This window comes from Urtica dioica, unplaced genomic scaffold (assembly GCF_054948205.1).
Source record: "Urtica dioica subsp. dioica isolate 48M unplaced genomic scaffold, U.dioica_male_clone48M_v1_H2 Urtica_dioica_male_H2_contig_19, whole genome shotgun sequence".
Lineage (NCBI taxonomy): Eukaryota > Viridiplantae > Streptophyta > Magnoliopsida > Rosales > Urticaceae > Urtica > Urtica dioica.
The window spans coordinates 120,001-137,500 of NW_028297221.1; the positions used below are offsets into that span (position 1 = coordinate 120,001).

Genomic DNA, 17,500 nt, shown 5'->3' on the forward strand with positions numbered 1-17,500 from the left:
ATGGATAAAAGATCTTTCCGTGTTTATGCTATTCAATTCTTGACGATGAATCAATTTGTCAGATATTCTTATTCATGATATTGATCCAATTCAATTACATCGAGTGTATATTCATCCGATTGAATTAACAGCCAAAAGATTTATCATCTCTATGGGATTAAATCCCGAGTTATTGCGAATTAAATAAAAAAATTATGGAAGTAAATATTCTCGCATTTATTGCTACTGCACTGTTCATTTTAGTCCCTACTGCTTTTTTACTTATAATATACGTAAAAACAGTAAGTCAAAGTGATTAAGTTTAATTAAAACTTAAACTTGTTACTTTTTAGTTCTTATCAATGATTGCAGCGAAGAAATAAAAAAAGGGTATAAGTTTCGTGGTTTAATTATTGACCTATACCCCTCAGTATTCTATGAAAGCAGCAATCTATGAGATACTAGATAGTATGGTAGAACGTTTTTTTTACCATATTATCTAGTATTGTTATTGTACTATAACAAGTTAAGTGTTTGAAGATACAGGTTAGTTTAATATCTATCAATCGACACTATTATCTTCATATATATCAAATTTATGTTTGAGTTGATTAAAATCATTCTGAAATAATCCTAAATAAAATTTTTACCCTTCCTATTCTATTTCTTATTTTTTTTTATGAATTGTGATATCCAGTGAAAGAACGATTGAAATCAATGAAGGAATAAAAGTAAAATTTAAAATAACGTATTTGGAGAACAGAATGGTCTAAAAAAAAAGTAATCCTGTTTTATTCCCAAACTTAATTATTTGTACTTCTAGAGTCCACTTCTTCCCCATACTACGAGTGAAAGGGAAAATGTAAAGACTACCATTAAAGCAGCCCAAGCGAGACTTACTATATCCATGTGAGTTGTGTCCTCGATCTCTTTAAATTAATAATTGTTCACTAATAATAGTAGAATTTCTACCGCATAGTCAAAGGGGGGGGGGTTGATCAAACACTATTGATCAACGAATCCAAATACAATTAATACAGTTCTTTTTTTTATAAAATTTATAGGAAAACAGTAAGCACAAGCAAAATAAGCATAAACAGCCGTTGAAGGAGTAGAAGTAACAAAAAAGGAATGTTAAGAACATGTCATAATAATAAGACCCATTCTTTACTTTTGTGTCTTTTCATTAAGTCAAAAAACTATATTATAGAATCAAGATAGATCATTATATATGATCTATCGCTGTTTTATTTCTTTTTGATTTAAATCTTACCATCTTCGATTTTCCCTATGAACCACTTGAGTACGTATTATTATGTTCTTGAATAGAGGTTAAAGTCAAAATTTATTTTTAATTTATATATACTAATATACTAAATAAAAACTAAATTGATTGCATGCGAGAGTACTTATAAAGTTTCATGAGTCTGTATACAAAGTATCTATCTTCCACCCTTTGCACAACTAACAATTGAATTTTTCCTATCCAATCTAAGACTTCGCCGGTAGACACTACATTAGTAGTCTAATGGGCTATCATACAACGTTTTTTTTTTTCACGACTCTAATCTTAAACTTTAATTGAAGGCATTTTATAGACCATGACTCCCCAGATACTTAGAATCTAGCAAGTATCCAGAGTTTTTTCCTAAACTTGCTGCGGAACATAGCAAATTATCAAAACAGAATAAGGGATTTTTATTCTTTTGGTTATCAGGCGACACCCGGATTTGAACTGGGGAAAAAGGATTTGCAGTCCCCCGCCTTACCGCTCGGCCATGCCGCCAAAACGATCTAAAATAAATGACAAAATTTCCTCTTGTGCTTTTTTATTGTATTTTGGATCCTTTTTTCTTTAATCCCTTTCTTAAAAAAAATTAAATTATTCTTTATTCCTTCTATTGAAAAATAAATAAAGTTTTCAGTTACAAAACCAAAAAATTAGCACAAATTTGAACCGTTAACTATTGATTGGAAATTCATGAACAATTTTTAGATTTCCATCTAAAACTGTATTTTCGTTATGATTACTTAATCATATAAGTACTGATAGGGAGTTAAAGAAACGCGTATGAATTTCAATTATAAGAGCTATTAAATTATAAGAGCTATTATAGGTATATGTAAACCCCATAATTGACATTATTACACAGATATTATCTGATCAAGTATCTTATCGGGATCCCCATGTTTATATGGAATTTAAATATATGGAATTTAAATGAAATTCTCGTACTTCACTTTTTACAATTTTTCTTGAATAGCTTGAATAAAGAGAAATCTTGATAAAACATGGCCGTTGCTGTTCCGAATAAAACTGTAATATAATAAAAAAAGAGGGGCATATATGCTGTAATAATCCCTGTGCATTCTTAATAAAAAGAACCCCCTTTTTTTTTACTTATACATTTTAACAGTTACATATTCTATGAATTCGAGTAAAAAAAGATTCTCTCTTTTTTGCTCATTCTTTTTTGAACAATTGAATCCAGGAATAAGTACTAAAAAATAAATTATAGATTTTATTTTTTACGATTATTTTGTCTTTATCTCATTGAACAGATCAAATATTGAATAGAGTTACATTTAAAGTATTCTATTGGATTGGAATACGGAATATCATAATAATGGTAGAAATTCACTCAGTTTTTGTTTTGATATTATATACAAAGCACCCTAAATCTCAGTGGAATGACCCCTTTCTGTTTGTATTTGGTGCAAATTCCTATACGTAAAATTTCATGTGATTTAGTAAACAAAAAAGAAATTCCTTCATTGCTATATTGATCCAGATTATTTGATGAAAAATAAGCAAAAAGGGGGGGGGGAGTTAAAAAATGCTTGGGAGTGGAAATGAAGAAATGTCTACAATACCCGGATTTAATGAGATACAATTTGAAGGGTTTTCTAGGTTTATTAATCGGGGCTTAACAGAAGAATTTTATAAGTTTCCAAAAATTGAAGATACCGATCAAGAACTTGAATTTCAATTATTTGTGGAAACCTATCAATTGGTAGAACCCTTAATAACGGAAAAAGACGCTCTATATGAATCACTCACATATTCTTCTGAATTATATGTATCCGCGGGATTAATTTGGAAAACCTGTAGGGATATGCAAGAACAAACTATTTTTATTGGAAACATTCCTTTAATGAATTCCCTGGGTACTTCTATAATAAATGGAATATACAGAATTGTTATCAATCAAATATTGCAAAGCCCTGGTATCTATTACCGGTCAGAATTGGACCATAATGGAATTTCAGTCTATACCGGCACCATAATATCAGATTGGGGGGGAAGATTAGAATTAGAGATTGATAGAAAAGCAAGGATATGGGCTCGTGTGAGTAGGAAACAGAAAATATCTATTCTAGTTCTATCATCGGCTATGGGCTCGAGTCTAAGAGAAACTCTCGAGAATGTTTTTTACCCTGAAATTTTCTTGTATTTTTTGAATGATAAGGAGAAAAAAATTTTTAAGTCAAAGGAAAATGCCATTTTAGAATTTTATCAACAATTTGCTTGTATAGGAGGAGATCCAGTATTTTCTGAATCCTTGTGCAAGGAATTACAAAAGAAATTTTTTCAACAAAGGTGTGAATTAGGAAGAATAGGTCGGCGAAATATGAATCGTAGACTGAATCTTGATATACCTCCGAAGAATACATTTTTGTTACCGCGAGATATATTGGCAGCCACGGATCGTTTGATTGGAATGAAGTTTGGAATGGGTATACTTGATGATATGAATCATTTGAAAAATAAACGTATTCGTTCTGTAGCGGATCTCTTACAAGATCAATTCGGATTGGCCCTGGTTCGTTTAGAAAATATGGTTAGAGGAACTATGTGTGGAGCAATTAGACATAAATTGATACCGATTCCCCAGAATTTAGTAACTTCAACTACATTAACAAGTACTTATGAATCGTTTTTCGGATTACATCCATTATCTCAAGTTTTGGATCGAACTAATCCATTGACACAAATAGTTCATGGGAGAAAGGTGAGTTTTCTGGGTCCTGGAGGATTAACCGGGCGAACTGCTAGTTTCCGGATACGAGATATCCATCCTAGTCACTATGGCCGCATTTGCCCTATTGATACGTCCGAAGGAATCAATGTTGGACTTATAGGATCCTTAGCAATTCATGCGAGGATTGGCCATTGGGGGGCTCTACAAAGCCCCTTTTATGAAATCTCTGAGAGATCAAAAAAAGTACGAATGCTTTACTTATCGCCAAATAAAGATGAATACTATATGGTATCAACAGGAAATTCTTTGGCACTGAATCGAGGGAGTCAAGAAGAACAGATTGTTCCGGCGCGATACCGTCAAGAATTCCTCACTATTGAGTGGGAGCAAGTTCATTTTCGAAGTATTTTTACACTCCAATATTTTTCTCTTGGAGCTTCCCTAATTCCCTTTATCGAACACAATGATGCGAATCGTGCGTTAATGAGTTCTAATATGCAACGTCAAGCAGTTCCGCTTTCTCGATCGGAAAAGTGCATTGTTGGAACTGGATTAGAAGGCCAAGTGGCTCTCGATTCCGGGGTTCCCACTATAGCCGAAAATGAGGGAAAGATCCTGTATACCGATACTGACAAGATTATTTTGTCGGGCAATAAAAATACATTAAGTATTCCTTTAGTTACATATCAACGTTCCAACAAAAATACTTGTATGCATCAAAAACCCCAAGTTGTGCGAGGTAAATGTATTAAAAGGGGCCATATTTTAGCAGATGGTGCTGCTACAATTGGTGGCGAACTCGCTTTGGGAAAAAATCTATTAGTAGCTTATATGCCGTGGGAAGGTTACAATTCTGAGGATGCAGTACTCATTAATGAGCGTCTAGTATATGAGGAAATTTATACTTCTTTTCACATACGGCAATATGAAATTCGAACTCATGTGACAAGCCAAGGGCCTGAAAGAATCACTAAAGAAATACCGCATCTAGAGGCGCATTTACTCCGAAATTTAGATAAAAACGGGATTGTGATGTTAGGGTCTTGGGTGGAGACGGGCGATATTTTAGTAGGTAAATTAACCCCTCAGATGTCGAAAGAATCCTCGTATGCTCCAGAAGATAGATTATTACGAGCCATACTTGGTATTCAGCTATCCACTTCAAAAGAAACTTCTCTAAAACTACCTGTAGGTGGTGGTATAGGTCGAGTTATTGATGTGAGATGGATCCAGAAAAGGAGGGGTTCTAGTTATAATCCAGAAATAATTCGTGTATATATTTCACAAAAACGTGAAATAAAAGTGGGTGATAAAGTAGCTGGACGTCACGGAAATAAGGGTATAGTTTCAAAAATTTTTCCTAGACAAGATATGCCTTATTTGCAAGATGGAAGACCTGTTGATATGGTCTTCAATCCATTAGGAGTACCTTCACGAATGAATGTAGGACAGATCTTTGAATGTTCACTAGGGTTAGCGGGGGGATTGCTAGATAGACATTATCGAATAGCACCTTTTGATGAGAGATATGAACAAGAGGCTTCGAGAAAACTAGTCTTTTCTGAATTATATGAAGCCAGTAAACAAACAGCAAATCCATGGGTATTTGAACCCGAGTATCCGGGAAAAAGCATAATTTTTGATGGAAGAACAGGGGATCCTTTTGAGCAACCTGTTATAATAGGAAAGCCTTATATTTTGAAATTAATTCATCAAGTTGAGGATAAAATACACGGGCGTTGCGGCGGACATTATGCACTTGTTACACAACAACCCCTTCGAGGAAGGGCCAAGCAAGGGGGACAGCGGGTAGGAGAAATGGAAGTTTGGGCTTTAGAGGGATTTGGTGTGGCTCATATTTTACAAGAGATGCTTACTTATAAATCCGATCATATTAGAGCTCGGCAAGAAGTACTTAGTACTACGATTATTGGGGGCCCAATACTTAAACCTGAGGATGCTCCCGAATCTTTTCGATTGCTTGTTCGAGAACTACGATCTTTGGCTCTGGAATTGAATCATTTCCTTGTATCTGAGAAGAACTTCCAGATTAATAGGAAGGACGTTTAATTGAAATGAATCAGAATTTTTCTTCTATGTATGATCGATCGGTATAAACATCAACAACTTCAAATTGGATCAGTTTCTCCTCAACAAATAAATGCTTGGGCCAAAAAAATCCTACCTAATGGAGAAATAGTGGGAGAGGTGACAAAACCCTACACTTTTCATTACAAAACCAATAAACCCGAAAAAGATGGATTATTTTGTGAAAGAATCTTTGGGCCTACAAAAAGCGGAATTTGTGCTTGTGGAAATTATCGAGTAATCAGAAATGCCAAAGAAGATCCGAAATTTTGTGAACAATGTGGAGTCGAATTTGTTGATTCGCGCATACGAAGATATCAAATGGGCTACATAAAACTGGCATGCCCAGTAACCCACGTGTGGTATTTAAAACGTCTTCCTAGTTATATCGCGAATCTTTTAGATAAGCCTCTTAAAGAATTAGAAGGCCTAGTATACTGCGATGTGTGATTTGATAAAAATTATGATTTTACAAATGCAGAACGAGAAACTGTCATCCCCATTCAATCGAACTAGGATGCCCCAGATTTGACATGTCTCTTGGTAGAATAGAAGTAACATGAAACTCAAAATTAGGAGTATGTTGAATACTCACAAGTAAAAACGGGAAGTGGTCTATGGTCAATTCAGTAACAAAGAAATAGGTTTTTTATAGTTATACCTCGTGAAAAAACTTATTTATAAGGAAAAGGAATTAAATTTTTTTATGTCCAAATAAGCAAATAGGTCATGGTTGTAGGAGTCAATCCATCGCATATGGGCTTTAAGGAAGGACATCATGACATAACCGTCGAGGTGAAGTAGAGACCTAAAAGATTGAATGGAACGATACATAGACAAGTAAATCCCTTATGAATTCTAAGTCACTTCTTTTTTACTTTTTTTATTACTATAATAAAGTAAGGGGATTCCTCATTCGAAGGGAGGTAGACTACTCAAGAATTTCACATTTGATTTCTTTTATGCACTAATTACAAATTAAATAAACAATCCAGAAAATCTAATAAAAAAACGAAGAATGAATCAATGAAATGTTTCTTGATTTTATTTGGGAACTTGAGTAAGGAGTAGATCTTTTTGCGGTTTTCTATAATTTGAAAGTGGAAACACCTTTGTATACCTACTTGAGCCGGATGAAAGGAAACTTTCACGTCCGATTTTGAAAAGGGGAGATCCTATAGGATCCTATCCAAATTTTTCTTTTGCTAGGACTATAACTAAAAAACCTACTTTCTTACGATTACGGGGTTCATTTGAATATGAAATCCAATCCTGGAAATATAGTATCCCACTTTTTTTTACTACCCAAGGCTTCGATGCATTTAGAAATCGAGAACTTTCTACTGGAGCAGGTGCTATCCGAGAACAATTAGCCGATTTGGATTTACGAATTATTATAGATTATTCGTTATTAGAATGGAAAGAATTGGGGGAAGAAGGCCCCACAGGTAATGAATGGGAGGATCGAAAAGTTGGAAGAAGACAAGATTTTTTGGTTAGACGTATAGAATTAGCTAAACATTTTATTCGAACAAATATAGAACCAGAGTGGATGGTTTTATGGCTATTACCTGTGCTTCCTCCCGAGTTGAGACCAATTATTCAGATAGATGGGGGTAAACTAATGAGTTCGGATATTAATGAACTCTATAGAAGAGTTATCTATCGTAACAATACTCTTATCGATTTATTAACAACAAGTAAATCTACACCAGGGGAATTAGTAATGTGTCAGGAAAAATTGGTACAAGAAGCCGTGGATACACTTTTTGATAATGGAATCCGCGGACAACCAATGAGAGACGGTCATAATAAGGTTTACAAGTCTTTTTCAGATGTAATTGAAGGCAAAGAAGGGAGATTTCGAGAAACTCTACTTGGCAAACGAGTGGATTATTCGGGGCGGTCCGTCATTGTTGTAGGTCCTTCACTTTCATTACATCGATGTGGATTGCCTCGCGAAATAGCAATAGAACTTTTCCAGACATTTGTAATTCGTGGTTTAATTAGACAACATTTTGCTTCGAACATAGGAGTTGCTAAAAGTAAAATTCGGGAAAAAGAGCCAATTGTATGGGAAATACTTCAGGAAGTTATGCAAGGGCACCCCGTATTGTTGAATAGGGCCCCCACTTTGCATAGATTAGGCATACAAGCCTTCCAACCTATTTTAGTAGAGGGACATGCTATTTGGTTACATCCATTAGTTTGTAAGGGATTCAACGCCGACTTTGATGGAGACCAAATGGCGGTTCATGTACCGTTATCTTTAGAGGCTCAAACAGAGGCGCGTTTACTTATGTTTTCTCATACAAATCTTTTATCTCCGGCTATTGGGAATCCCATTTCCATACCAACTCAAGATATGCTTATTGGACTCTATGTATTAACGAGTGGGAATCGCCTAGGTATTTGTGTAAATAGGTATAATCCTTGTAATCAGAGAAAAAGACAATATAAAAATAAAGGAATCCACCCTAATCACAAAAAATATACAAAAAACTTTTTTTGTAATTCTTATGATGCAATTGGGGCTTATCGGCGGAAACTACTCCATTTAGCGAGTCCTTTGTGGCTGCGGTGGCGACTAGATCAATGCGTTATTACTTCAAGAGAAGTTCCCGTCGAAGTTCAATATGAATCTTTGGGTACCTATCATGAGATTTATGGACACTTACTAATACTAAGAAGTATAAAAAAAGAAATTTTTTGTTTATATGTTCGAACAACTGTTGGTCATATTTCTCTTTATCGAGAAATTGAAGAAGCTATACAAGGGTTTTGTCGGGCCTCCTCGGTATCCAAGCTAAGAGGTTCCATTAAATCAGTGTGAATTCGAGTCCAGTTCCTCGGGTTACACTAGGACCCTATTTCCTGAATTTCTACACGAATGAAAATCGAGAAAAGGAAGTCATTGACTCAAACCTATTGTCAAACCCCACTCATCAGAATATGGAGGTACTTATGGCAGAACAGGCCGATCTGGTCTTTCACAATAAAGCGATAGATGGAACTGCCATTAAACGACTTATTAGTAGATTAATAGATCACTTCGGAATGGCATATACATCACATATCCTGGATCAAGTAAAGACTCTGGGGTTTCGGCAAGCCACTGAGACGTCCATTTCATTAACAATTGATGATCTTTTAACAATACCTTCTAAAGGGTGGCTAGTCCAAGATGCTGAACAACAAAGTTTTATTTTGGAAAAGCATCATAATTATGGAAATGTACACGCGGTAGAAAAATTACGACAATCTATTGAGATATGGTATGCTACAAGTGAATATTTGCGACAAGAAATGAATCCTAATTTTCGGATGACAGATCCTTTTAATCCAGTCCATATGATGTCCTTTTCGGGAGCGAGGGGAAATGCATCTCAAGTGCACCAATTAGTAGGTATGAGAGGATTAATGTCGGATCCACAAGGACAAATGATTGATTTACCTATTCAAAGCAATTTACGCGAAGGTCTGTCTTTAACAGAATATATCATTTCTTGTTACGGAGCCCGCAAAGGAGTTGTAGATACAGCTGTCCGAACATCAGATGCTGGATATCTTACACGTAGACTTGTTGAAGTAGTTCAACACATTGTTGTACGTAGAAGAGACTGTGGAACCATCCAAGGAATTTCTGTAAGTCCTCGAAATGGAATCATGTTGGAAAGAATTTTTATCCAAACATTGATTGGCCGTGTATTAGCAGACGATATATATATAGGCTCACGATGTCTTGCCATTCGAAATCAAGATATTGGTATTGGACTTGTCAATCGATTCATAACTTTTCAAACAGAGCCCATCTCGATCCGAACTCCCCTTACTTGTAAGAGTACGTCTTGGATCTGCCGATTATGCTATGGTCGGAGCCTTACTCATGGTGACCTTGTCGAATTGGGGGAAGCTGTAGGTATTATTGCGGGTCAATCTATTGGGGAACCCGGTACTCAACTAACATTAAGAACGTTTCATACCGGTGGAGTATTCACAGGGGGTACTGCAAAACACGTACGAGCCCCTTCTAATGGAAAAATAAAATTCCCTGAGGATTTGGTTTATCCCATACGTACACGGCACGGGCATCCCGCTTTTCTATCTTATCTAGACTTGTATGTAACTATTGAGAGTGAGGATATTATACATAACGTGACTATTCCACCAAAAAGTTTTATTTTAGTTCAAAATGACCAATATGTAGAATCAGAACAAGTGATTGCTGAGATTCGCGCAGCAACATACACTTTTAATTTTAAAGAGAGGGTTCGAAAACATATTTATTCTAACTCAGAGGGAGAAATGCACTGGAGTACTGATGTTTATCATGCGCCCCTTTTTACATATAGTAATGTGCATCTCTTACCAAAAACAAGTAATTTATGGATAGTATCCGGAGGCTCGTACAGATCCAGTGTAGTCCCTTTTTCAATCCATAAAGATCAAGATCAAATGAATGTTCATTTTATTTCTGCCAAAGGGAAACCCATTTCTAGCTTTTCAGTAAATAATGATCAAGGGAAAGCCAAATTCCGTATTTCGGTTCTTTCTGATAAAAAAAAAAGCAGTAGTCTTCGATTATTCGGAATTTAATCTAAGCGTAGATAGGGGTCGTTGTAATCTTCGATTTCCTTTTAGTCTCCACAAAAATTATGATTTATTTTTATTATCAAAAAGGCGAAGAAATAGACTCATCATTCCATTCCAATGGATTCAAGAACGAGAAAAAGAACAACAGCCTCGTTCTAGTATTTCAATTGAAATACCGATAAATGGTATTTTTCGGAGAAATAGTATTCTTTCTTATTTTGATGATCTTCAATATAGAAGAAAGAGTTCGGGAATTACTAAATATGGGGCTATAGGCGTGCATTCAATCCTCAAAAAAGAGGATCTAATTGAGTATGCAGAAGTCAAAGAACTTAAGTCAAAATACCAAACTAAAGTGGATCGATTTTTTTTCATTCCCGAAGAGGTGCATATTATACCCGAATCTTGTTCCATAATGGTACGAAATAATAGTATTATTGGAGTAGATACACGAATCGCGTTAAATACAAGAAGCCAAGTCGGCGGATTGGTCCGCATGGAGAAAAAAATAAAAAAGATTGAACTTAAAATTTTTTCTGGGGATATACATTTTCCTGTAGAGGTGGATACGATATTCCGACACAGTGGCATCTTGGTACCGCCCGGAGGGGTAAAAAAAAAAATTAACGAATCAAAAAAATTGCAAAATTGGATCTATGTCCAATGGATCACACCTACGAAGAAAAAATATTTTGTTTTGGTTCGACCCGTAATCTTATATGAAATATCGGACGGTATAAATTTCGAAACACTTTTTCCCCTGGATTCATTGCAGGAAAAGGAGAATCTAAAACTTAAAGTTGTAAATTATATTCTTTATGGAAATGGCAAACCAATTTGGAGAATTTCCGGAACCAGTATTCAATTAGTTCGAACTTGTTTAGTCTTGAGCTGGGACCAAGGCAGCAAAAGTTCTTCGTTAGAAGAAGCTCACGCTTCCTTTCTTGAAGTAAGTACAACTGGTCTGATTCGAGATTTTCTAAGAATCCACTTAGTTAAACCACATATATCTTATATACGAAAAAGAAATAATCTATTAGGGCCCGAATTGATCTCGGATAATAGGTCAAATCGGATCAATCCATTTTATTCTATTTATTCCACGGAAAGGATTCAAGAATCACTTAGACAAAATCAAGGAACTATTCATACGTTCTGGAATAGAAGTAAGGAATCTAAATCTTTGATAATTTTGTCATCAGCTAATTGTTTTCAAATGTACCCATTCAACGATGTAAAACATTACAATGGGATAAAAGAATCAATTAAAAATTATGCTAGAATTCCAATTCGAAATTCTTTAGGACCTTTAGGAACAGCCTGTCAAATTATGAATTTTGATTACCTTTTAAAAACTTATAATAAGATCTCGGTAACTAAAAATTTCCAACTTGACAATTTAAAACAGACTTTTCAAGTACTTAAAAATTTTTTACTTAAATATTATTTAATGGATGAAATCGGGATAATTTTTAATTCCAATCCATGCAGTAATGTTCTTTTGAATCCATTCAAATTGAATTGGTACTTTATACATCATAATTATTGTGAAAAAAAATATACAATAAGTACCCTTGGACAGTTTTTTTGTGAAAATGTCTGTATAAACAAACACGACCCGCTCCTAAAATCGGGTCAAGTTATAATTGTTCAAATTGACTCTTTAGTAATAAGAACGGCGAAGTCTTATTTGGCCACTCCAGAAGCAACTGTTCATGGCCATTATGGGGAAATACTTTTCGAAGGAGATACATTAGTTACATTTATATATGAAAAGTCGAGATCTGGTGATATAACCCAGGGTCTTCCAAAAGTAGAACAAGTGTTAGAAGTGCGTTCGATTGATTCAATATCAATGAACCTAGAAAAGAGAGTTGAGGGTTGGAACGAGCGTATAACAAGAAGTCTTGGAATTCCTTGGATATTCTTGATTGGCGCTGAACTAACTATAGCACAAAGTCGTATCTCTTTGGTTAATAAAATCCAAAAGGTTTATCGATCCCAGGGTGTGCAGATCCATAATAGACATATAGAAATTATTGTACGTCAAATAACATCAAAGGTGTTGGTTTCTGAAGAAGGAATGTCTAATGTTTTTTTACCCGGAGAACTCATAGGATTTTTGCGCGCGGAACAAATGGGGCGAGCTTTGGAAGAAGCGATTTGTTACCGAGCTATATTATTGGGAATAACGAAAGCATCTCTCAATACTCAAAGTTTCATATCCGAAGCAAGTTTTCAAGAAACTGCTCGAGTTTTAGCAAAAGCCGCTATACGTGGTCGTATCGATTGGTTGAAAGGTCTGAAAGAGAATGTTGTTCTAGGGGGGATGATACCCGTTGGTACTGGATTCAAAGGATTTGTGCACCGTTCAAGGCAGCATAAAACCATTCCTTTTGAAACGAAAAGGAATAATTTATTTGAGCGGGAAATGAGAGATCTTTTGTTCCACCACAGAGAATTTTTTTCTTTTTGCATTTCAAAAAATGTACATGAGACATCTTTATTTTTAGGATTTAATGATTGCTAAGAGCAGAATCAGATTCATCCGGTTTGTGTTGCAGTTATTTAATTAGGTAATACTAATAATGAATCGAATAGAAAAAAGAAAAACCTGAATGGCTTGGATCATGTATCAACGGACAATCCCCGTTAGAAGAAAAGGTTCCATGGGAACAACTTTTTATTTTTAGGGTACTTCTTCTCTTTAAAGAAAAAAAGAGAAGTGTGGGGAGAAATGACACGAGGATAGGATATTGGAATATCTATTTGGAAGAAATGATGGAAGCGGGAATTCATAATGACACGACGATATTGGGATATCCATTTGGAAGAAATGATGGAAGCGGGAATTCATTTTGGTCATGGTACTAGGAAATGGAATCCTAAAATGTCACCTTATATCTCTGCAAAGCGTAAAGGTATTCATATTATAAATATTACTAGAACGGCTCGATTTTTATCGGAAGCTTGTTATTTAGTCTTTGATGCAGCAAGTAGGGGAAAACAATTTTTAATTGTTGGGACCAAAAATAAAGCAGCGGATTCAGTAGCACGGGCTGCAATAAAGGCTCGCTGTCATTATGTTAATAAAAAATGGCTTGGTGGTATGTTAACAAATTGGTATACTACAGAAACTAGACTTCATAAGTTCAGGGACTTGAGAACAGAACAAAAGACGGGTAGACTCTACCGTCTCCCAAAAAGAGATGCGGCTATGTTGAAGCGCCAACTATCTCACTTGCAAACATATCTGGGCGGCATTAAATATATGATAAGGTTACCCGATATTGTAATAATTATTGATCAGCAAGAAGAATATACCGCTCTTCGAGAATGCATTACTTTGGGAATTCCAACGATTTGTTTAATCGATACAAATTGCGACCCGGATCTAGCCGATATTTCAATTCCGGCGAATGATGACGCCATAGCTTCAATCCGATTAATTCTTAACAAATTAGTATTTTCTATTTGCGAAGGTCGTTCTAGCTATATACGGAATTCGTGATAATAAAATTCTATTTTGTTTAAATTATTTTTTAAACTCCATATATTTATTAAATTGGTTACGATTCCTGAATCGCACAAAAGAAATCAAAATAATTGAGTTTATTGTATAATTTGTTGATATTCAAAATATACAAAGCAGATGAATAAGTCGAAAAAGAGATGGTTGAAAAAAAAATAATCCCTTTTTAAAGTTATATTTCTTTCAGAGGATACTATGAATGTTTTATTATGTTCCATCAACACACTAAAGAGGTTATATGCTGTATCCGGCGTGGAAGTAGGCCAACATTTCTATTGGCAAATAGGAGGTTTCCAAGTCCATGCCCAAGTACTTATTACTTCTTGGGTTGTAATTACTATCTTACTAGCTGCAGCCGTTATAGCTGTTCAGAATCCACAAACCATTCCTACTGATAGTCAAAATTTTTTTGAATATGTCCTTGAATTCATTCGAGACGTGAGTAAAACCCAGATTGGAGAAGAATATGGGCCATGGGTTCCATTTATTGGAACTCTGTTTCTATTTATTTTTGTTTCGAATTGGTCAGGTGCTCTTTTACCTTGGAAAATCATACAATTACCTCATGGTGAGTTAGCGGCACCCACAAATGATATCAATACTACCGTTGCTTTAGCTTTACTGACATCAGTGGCATATTTCTATGCGGGTCTTAGCAAAAAGGGATTAGATTATTTCGGTAAATACATTCAACCCACTCCAATTCTTTTACCCATTAACATCTTAGAAGATTTCACAAAACCCTTATCCCTTAGTTTTCGACTTTTCGGAAATATATTAGCCGATGAATTAGTAGTTGTTGTTCTTGTTTCTTTAGTACCATTAGTGGTTCCTATACCTGTCATGTTTCTTGGATTATTTACCAGTGGTATTCAAGCTCTTATTTTTGCAACTTTAGCTGCGGCTTATATAGGGGAATCCATGGAAGGCCACCACTAATTTTTGACAGAGTCCTTTTTTTAGCTTAACCTGACGCAATGTAGACGCTTAGCAAATTAAGGTAAACTTAGACTTAGAGAACATAAATATAGAAATGAGGTTAAGGTATATACAATCTAGAATAAGTAATAGTAAAACAGATATTACGATATTAAAATTAAGTAATTGTAGAATAAATAAAAGAGATCTAAAAGATCTTTTTCCTAATTGAATAGTTTGTTTACGTTATGGGGGAAGGACATGTATATGTGATACTAGCTATTAACTAAGCGGATATGAACTAAAGATATATCTAATTTGCCCTACTACATAGGTGTTAAATAGGTATTTGAATGAAAGTCCTTCTTTTTCATCGTCGTCTGCAATTTTCATTTTTAATTTAATATTGAATTGGATGAGTTTAAATCACGAAAAAGAACAAAGAATTCAAAGAACGATTCGGAAAAAATAAAGAAATATAAAAACAAAGTTTGGACAAATTTGATAAGAACTAAAAAAACGGATATATAGGTATTTTTAATAATCCACAAATATTAGTATTTAACTTATGGTTTCTTAGTTATTTTGACTGGATAAATTTGATCCATCGGATGACTAAGTCAAAATTCATTGTTTGATTGTATCATTTACTATTTTTTTTATTTTTTTGGTGAGAGGAATTTCTCATGAATCCACTGATTTCTGCCGCTTCCGTTATTGCTGCTGGATTGGCCGTTGGACTTGCTTCTATTGGACCTGGAGTTGGTCAAGGTACTGCTGCGGGACAGGCTGTAGAAGGGATCGCGAGACAACCCGAAGCAGAGGGAAAAATACGAGGTACTTTATTGCTTAGTCTCGCTTTTATGGAAGCTTTAACAATTTATGGACTTGTTGTGGCATTAGCACTTTTATTTGCGAATCCCTTTGTTTAATCTTACAATATAGTTTTAGTTTTTTATTTCTTTGGGTTTGCTGTTGCTTGTTTAAAATTTTATTCAAATTTCATTTCTTACGCTCATGTACATGTAAAGGACTGATTGGGGGAGGAGGAATTGGTACACCAATTAGCTTTATTCTGGGATTCCAAGGGAACTCTTTTTTAAGAAGTATTGCAATAAACGAGATATTACGAAACTCACATAAGACTCAATATCTAATTCTAATAAGTTTCATTCTTATTTTAAATTGAAACAAAATACTTTTTTTAAATCCTTTTTATTTTTAACGCTATTTTAGGAGTATTTATAAAAATAAATAATAGGAAAAACGCTACTATAAAAAATATAGACAATTTGTTTTATCTATAAGAATACGCAAGAGGAGATCATATGAAAAATGTAACCGATTCTTTCCTTTCCTTAGCTTATTGGGCACCCGCCGGAAGTTTCGAGTTTAATACCGATATTTTTGCAACAAATCCAATAAATCTAAGTGTAGTACTAGGTGTATTAATTTTTTTTGGAAAGGGAGTGTGTGTGAGTTGTTTATTTCAAGAATAGGCTGGATCCGACCAACTGCACTTTATTTTTTGGTATAACTAGGAAAGAAAAGGTGCATGATTTCGCGAATTACTTCTGAATAAATTAAGAAATCATATTTTAGAACCATAACATTTCGTGAGTCATTGGTAAATATACTTTGATTCTCTATTAACCAATAATGTGCGACCATTAACAGGGTTAAAGCTAAACCGTTTGAAGTCCAGATATAAGCACGGTACTCTTTCTACTATATAGCTTAATACGGAAATGGTTTCAAAACAAAGGGTAGGAATTTCTTTTTCGATATAGAACACTCATGTCGATAAAAAACGGATTCGAGCCTTTTATTTGGTTCGAAAAATACCTCAGTGTATTTCAACTTTCCACTTTTTTATTTTACGCTAAATTGATGACCTATGCATAAAGTAAAAGTAATTCTTTGGATTTTAATAAAAAAAACAACTTTGCTGACAATTATTTGGTTGGTCAGAAGAGTCCTCCGAATATTATTTTTTTCGATTAGTGATCCGTTTTTCAATTTTAATAGAAATAGAGAAGACAGGCTCATTACATTAAAAAAAGAGATAGGAATTCTCATAAGTAATTGGGTGTGAGAGCCAAATGAATTGAAAGATTCATGTTTGGTTCGGGAAGGGATTGTGGAAGTTTTGAACTGAATGGAAATAGAGTCTACTTTCATTAAACGATTTATTAGATAATCGAAAACAAAGAATCTTGAAAACTATTCAAAATTCAGAAGAACTACGTGAGAGGTCCCTCGAACAGCTGGAAAAAGCCCGATCCCATTTACGAAAAGTAGAAATGGAAGCGGATCAATTTCGAGTGAATGGATATTCTGAGATAGAACGAGAAAAATGTAATTTGATTAATTCAACCTCAAAGACTTTGGAACAATTAGAAAATTA

General features: G+C 34.6%; 1 non-coding gene across 1 annotated transcript; it reads right to left on the reverse strand.

The window, feature by feature from the left end:
* Window positions 1–1,694: 1,694 nt before the first annotated feature.
* Window positions 1,695–1,765, reverse strand: TRNAC-GCA (transfer RNA cysteine (anticodon GCA)). The gene has a single exon. It is a non-coding gene; the product is annotated as a tRNA-Cys (tRNA).
* Window positions 1,766–17,500: the final 15,735 nt, after the last annotated feature.